The sequence below is a fragment of the Rissa tridactyla genome, chromosome 1, assembly GCF_028500815.1.
Source record: "Rissa tridactyla isolate bRisTri1 chromosome 1, bRisTri1.patW.cur.20221130, whole genome shotgun sequence".
NCBI lineage: Eukaryota > Metazoa > Chordata > Aves > Charadriiformes > Laridae > Rissa > Rissa tridactyla.
Genome location: NC_071466.1, coordinates 130,987,119 through 130,993,798, shown reverse-complemented (window position 1 = coordinate 130,993,798; position 6,680 = coordinate 130,987,119).

Here is a 6,680-nt window from a genome sequence, read left to right as displayed (position 1 = left end):
CATATCTGCACTTGCTGCTCTTTGGACATACTGATCTTCTCTTGACTTGGTGGATTTCTTAGAGATATTTGCTGCCAGTCACGTGGCTTCAAGTGTCAGATTGTTCAGAGGTACTAGACCTCTTTGTACCTTCCCACCTGCCCTGGTTCCTTCCCCGAACTCAAGTTTACTAAATTATTCTTGACATTACAAATATCAAAATGTGGATGGTGGTAACTTCCATTTCCCGACCTTGTTTCTCATAACCTGTTCTAGCTTTGTCTCTGAAGTCAACACCACTTGCGAAAACCGAGGCTTCATGTTGATTTAGCAGATTGACTCAGCTTTTCAGCCTTACTAGCCTACCTGCACTCCCATTTGCCTCCAAACAGCACCCCTTTCTTCTCTCATTTTTCGCTCTTTGGCATAAGGATTTTTCCATGGTCCCACCATACTCCTTTTCCCTTCCATTCCTCATGTTGCAGTCCCTCCTCTGGCAGCCACCACACACGTCTACTCTGCCAAGGATCCCCACTCTCATGGACATGCTTTTCGACAGTGCTCATGCAAGTGGTTGGTGGCCTTTCTGCCTTCTGTCCTTACTTCATCTTGCCTCCCCTTCTTCCTCCTAGTGATCCCAGAAACACTTTCTTCCATCACTTGGCCCCCAGCACATTGTAGCTGTCCCCATGGAGATGGGTAAGGACGCAGTCTGCTGGTCTCTGCTCCAGAACGGCCCATTCACCCAAGAGACAGCTCTGATGGTAATGGGAACCATCTCATTCAACATGCTCCCAACAGCCTCAGGAGAAAAGATGGAGCATTGAACGTCTCCCTCTGCTCCATGTGGTTGTCAGCCTCGGGTTCAGATTGAAGTCTTGGTCTTTGTCTCTATGAACTGCCATAAGCAAGGCTTTTCCTTGACTGTGAGGTTCTGGAAACAGGGATGTGCTCTCCTTGCCTGGCAGCAGGGTGCTTAGCAGCCAGGGAGACAAGTCCCAGCCTCTGCTATGACAACAGACCACCTTAAAAGGAAGGCAGCAGCCTGTCTTTCTATCTCTTATAAGGAAAAATGCTTCAGATGTGGCAGCTAGAGCTAGAAACAAGGGATGCTTCTGTTGTGCATTGGATGTGCGTTAGAGCTGCATTAATAGAAAGGGGTTTGTTTTTGTTTTTATTCTCTATTGTTAGAAAGAAAAACATCTTCACCGTGCCAGGTAGAAGAAAGAACATGGTGAATAACTGAGGTGAGATCATTATATGACTTCATGAGTAGTCACGAACTGCGACAATTGAAGGAAACTATCATTTACCACCTGTTATTTAGCAGGCGGGCACAGCTGAAACTCGGCTCCATTGCAGACTTTATTGTTTCCCTGTCAAACCCTAAGAGGCTGAGATACCTCCCAGGAGACCACTAATCACTGCTGGGGTTGGGTGTTGCTGGCAGGGCTAAGTGAACCTTAAAAGGTTTGGTGGTTCAGATTAGCATCAAAGAGGCTGAATGCTTCTCCTGGGTTCCAGGTCATGCCAAGCCTTTAATAAAAATCCTCCACTGAGACTCGGTATGAAAGGGAAGAGCGGGCAGGCTTATTGACTGCATCTGGCATGACCAGTCCCTTACCTAAAATTAGCTAAACTCCTGCTATCCTGTGTCAGCATGCGCTTGGGCCGGGGCAAACCCCACGTGGATCCCTCCGGAGCTCTGTCCTCTGCAGTCTTTTCCGAAGAGCGGCACCCAGGCACGGTCTTTCACAGAAACCCCATCTACCCTTGGAGGAGGTTAGTCATTCATTCACCAAAAACGGGGACCGATGAACCCCAAGTTTCCAATGGAAAATACAAGTAGAAAAAACAACAGGCAGAAAACCACTTTGTTCTTTGGTTGGTTTTTTTTTTTCACAATTTTCTATGTTATGGTAAAGAAAACATATCGTTCTGAGGGCAGTTCAGTCAAGGATGCCCTGTCTTCCCACTAGCAGGCCCTCTAGTTTGACATAAGATGTGATTCTGCCTGAGCCCATCCCTGTGAGAAGGATTTGCCAATGTCTAATAAAAGCTGTGCACGTGCTCCTTCCCCTTATGGGAGTGGGAGAGGGAACGATTCACCAAGTTTCTCTCTCCTCTGACCATCCACTGAAGCTTGTAGAAACTTAATAGCTTTGAGACTCCCAGCCCACTGTTAAATTTGCTGCAATTTGTCAGGTGGTTTAAAAATTGTTGGTGAAGAGGGGATGCTGGACAAACAAACACATGCACTGAATATGCCTCGTTCCCTTAGGATATCACCGTAAATATGGGAATGGTCCTAACTGGTTGTGGAGGACCTCATCAAAGTTGAGGCAAATGTTTGTCTCAGAGTCCTGGGACCGAATCTGTATGAACATCCTTGTTTGCCAGAACCAGATAGGTGCTTGGTGCCGGCTCCACCAGAAAGCTTGCTCACAGCCTCCCTCGATTCCCTCACACGCTGGTTACCCGTTGTGGCGTAGGGTTAGTCTGCTGCTTTCTCAGAAACCCTACCCTGGCTCCCTTTTCCTTGACACAGTACCTAATTCATAACCTCATGTTTTCCTCTTGATGCCATCCCAAATAAATAATAATTAGAAAGCATGCGGGAAACCAACTTACAAAAGGCTGGCAACCTCTCTCCCACATCGGGTAGAGGATTTGCTCCGTCCAGCCGCCCTGCTCTCGCGGCAGATCCAGCCCCCTCTGCCCTGTCTGCAAGGGCGCTGATCCCCATCCAGCGTTGCCACTGGTGGGGTGCAGAAAGCCTTCACAAGAGAGTTCGTACCGCCCCATGGATCTGCTCAATGGGTGGTGCAGAAAGGATGAGGGAGGGTTAAAGTACAGCAGCCTTTCCACTGGCGGCAGCTCATTGCTTATGGGGAACTAGCCAAACGGTGGCTGGAAGGAGGTCGTGTTTCAAGCCCAAGCCTTCTGTGACTTTCTGACCCCCTGTCAGGTGAAGCTTGGATTAGCCATACTTTGCATAAGAGACAGGCAGGGTGAGTAGGGTGTTGCTAGCGAACCAGTTTTCACCAGTGGGAGTGAGCTTCAGTTCTGAGTACAGTGGAAACCACGCTGGAGCTGATGTTCCTGCCCTAGACGTGTTCTAAGTAACACAGCTTTTCATTACAAGGGGATGTGGGTCTCATGCCACTAGTAGGTGCTTTTTTTCCACCATATTCTTAAAGCCTTTCCTTGGATTCCTCTGGTTCTCCCCTCTGTTGCATATTTCCGTCCTCACATGGATCACGCCTAAGATCTCGGCTTGTCCACCCAGCAATAGTGGGGTCCACATGAACTACAGAAAGATTGTGAGATCATCTTTCTGAGAGGTTATTTCAAATCCAGGAAGACACAGAGCCATGTGTTAAAAGAATGCGAGGTTTTTTCCTTGCAGTAGGTAGAGCCGCACCAGCTGGCCCTAATGATTTGCTGTGGCAGGAGTGGTAACTCACCAAAGTCATCCTAAAGCAGTTCACGGAAGCATAGAAAATAGGTTTGAAAGGGAATATGACACGGTCCATACTTCTGTCCCTGGCTGCACCTAAATCTCCTGGCAGAGGTTTGACTATCTGAATGGACAGTCTTCCAGAATATATTGGGAGGAATGGGGCAAGCAGTGGGAACATTCCCAAGTGCAGCTCTTTGGCTCAATTTGCAAAAGTGGTCCACACATGGCCCCAGTTGCCTTAACAAGGCAAGCAATTATAATGGGCAGCTCTTCTGTTAAGGAGAATGAAGAGGAGGCCGTTTAGGAAGGGTCACAAAGCCCACAGGATGGTGTAGGAATAACAAGAGATTATTCAAGATTTCAGGAACCTCAGAAAAGGAGAAAGTCTAAGCAATCGTCTCTAAGGTCCTGTTCCTGCGGGCTGGAGGAGAGGACAGAAGCTCCTGGAGGTTGAAGCAGTGGCTGATGCTTGCTGGGAGGCTGCACAGCGTGGGGCACTCAGCCCTAGTTGATGGGGACAGAGCAGTGCTACAGAGGGGTGGCCTGCTCATCCAAAGCCCAGAGACCAGCCTCGTGGCCTGGAAACAGGCTGGAAAAGGCAGGACATTTTGGACTCAACCCTGCAAAGATGATCTTCAAATGGCCAAAAGCTTCAACAGTTTAAACTCAAGGGACCATGGACTAAGCAGGGTGTGCATGTCAAAAGAATAAAATAACCAGTTGTTTAAATTCCAGAATAAGAAACTTCATCAACAAGAGGAAAAAGTGAAAAAGTTTCACTTCTAAGAATGAATTGGATGGAACTGGTATTGCCTAAGTCTGGCCAGATGCTTTCTTTAATGGAGATGTTACAACTGCCGGCTACCGCATGCTGAGAAAGGAGATAGCGAGCAAAAGAGATAAGGGTGGTGCTTTATGCTAATGGCAACATTACCTGTTTTAGAATGAGGAGTAACTCGGAGCAGACTGTATGTAGATCAATGCGCTAATTAGTAAAGCCCAAGAGGGAGTGCTCTGCGTACACCTGTGTGTATAACTGACTACCTCATCAAACGAGGCCCAGGACGGATGTCTCTCTACAGGCTTATTTGCAACGTGTGAAAAGAAAACCGTATTTGCATACAGAATTTAATTCTAGGACACATCTGTGGAGATTGCCTGCAGGCCACCGCCGAGCCTCATGAAAGTTTCTGAGTGTGCTGGATGGTAATTCCCCGGCAGAGGATGCATCCATCCAGCACACGCCATCTCCCTTTCAGATTTCATGGCGATGGGTAAAGAATTTGGTACCAGCAGTTAGTTGCCTGATCGCAATCAACGTGAGCAAAGTCAGGACAGTCTTAGGTAGTCATACATGAATTTGGATTTTCAAAGAGACTGATTTTTCCCTAACCTGAAGAACATACAAATTGCAGTTCGTCCTGAAGAAAACTTAGACAAATTAGTGAAATCTGACTGGAAAGTAAGCTGCTTAAGAAGAGCTTAGCAGATGACCAAAAGCCACCGATAAAATAGAAGCCAGTTTTGATGTTGCTCTGTGCAAAACTGAATGAATGTGAACTCCTGAGGATGGACAACGCAGACATGTTAAATGGGCTGAAACCCCACTACTTGCCAGACCCCAGAAGAGAGGCGTTACTGCTAACGACTGGCAAGTAGGGGGGGTCTCATTGCACAAAAATCAGCTCGAGGCCCATGTTTTTCGACAGTAAACTTGAAGTAAATATAAAATCTTTGAACGCCCCTTGGAGCAAATGGCATGGGCCATACCCCCAAAAGGAGGTGCTTTGTCTCAGGCGGCCACAACTCTCGAGAAGCAGGCGTAACGTGTAAATAGCAGGGAGGAAGGATGATGGTTGGAGGAGCCGGGGATGAAGAGCCAGAGGAGCAGTGAAGAGCTGTGAGCGGGCGGTTTATCCTTCCTATCAGGCAGTGCCGAGCTAGGCGCTGAAGCCCCTCCAGGTAGCTCTGCAGTCTAAGATTTCAAGATGATTGTTTAAAAAGAGCGGAGACTGAGCCAAGCCGACCTGTGGAAGGCACAGCTGGAGCAAACCGCGTGCCACCACCACAGGTCATTTCAATGGAGTTCAGCTTTTGCTTTCCCTTCCTAGGACCCAGCCTCAGGCTGCGCCACGCTGCTGCTGGGCTCCAGTTGTACCCTGGTGTGGGGCGACGTGTTCCCAACACAGGGGTTACTCGCCGCTCTCTAGGCACAGTGGGATCCTTTGGGATGAAAGGGATGTCATTCCTGCAGGGATAATAGCACAACTCACCTTATGGACTTTCTGCTCTCACACGTGCCTCTCCAGACCCCTATTCCTGCCTGCCCGGCAACACAAATCCTTCCTCAGTGCATTTCTCTAGCCCAGCACACACTTTCTTGCCTCCAGACCCATGTGTTTTCCCGGTGTCCCTCACATCCTGGCTGCAGCCCTGTGTTGTTCGACCACGCCAAATGACAACTGGAGGGACACCCTGGCCCTCGGAAGGCTGCAGAGCTCGCCGGGATGAGGTCGCGGTCCTGCTTCTGCTGGGCGAGGAATAAGAGGTGACGCATGTGTATGCACCTGTATCTGTTGCCACGGAAATGTCAATACCCCCAGAGCTTGCTTTTTTTTTTTGAGGGAGAGTTAAACCCAGGAGCAAAACCGAAGCAAGCACAAAGCGGTGATTTCTTGTTATCACTGTTTACAAGGAGCTCAGTAATAAGCATGAGTCAATGGGGCAACACAAGCTCTCTCTGTTAGCATTGGGAGGAACCAGAAATAAAGCACCTCGCTCCTGTTTCTGTGTGAACAGTCAGGTTCCCGCTCCGCTCCCCTGCCTCCCCGCTGTGAGACATTTTGGTTTATGATTCTGGTTTTGCAGAGGCCAGATTGGTAGGTCCAGTCTAAGAGCCTGCATGTTTTGAAAGAGATCGGATTTCCAGAGATATTGAGATATGGTGGACCTTCACCACAGCCGCTGTGAGCCGCAGATGCCCTGTGCCTCCGCAAATCAGCGTGCTGCTTCCAGTGCCAAAATACAGATTTAGCCCACGGTAGGGCCTCCAGCTTTCAGACTGCTGGCCGCCAGGGCTGGACCTTGGTCACTCAAGGCTTTCCAAGGGGCTTTTTTATTCTCTTTTGAAGGTGGCAGTAAGAAGGCTCCTAGCTTCTTCACCTGCTCTGGACATGACTCTCCACCCCACCAGCAGCTCCGGGTCCAGGACTGACTCCCAACACATCTGCCTTTGTCG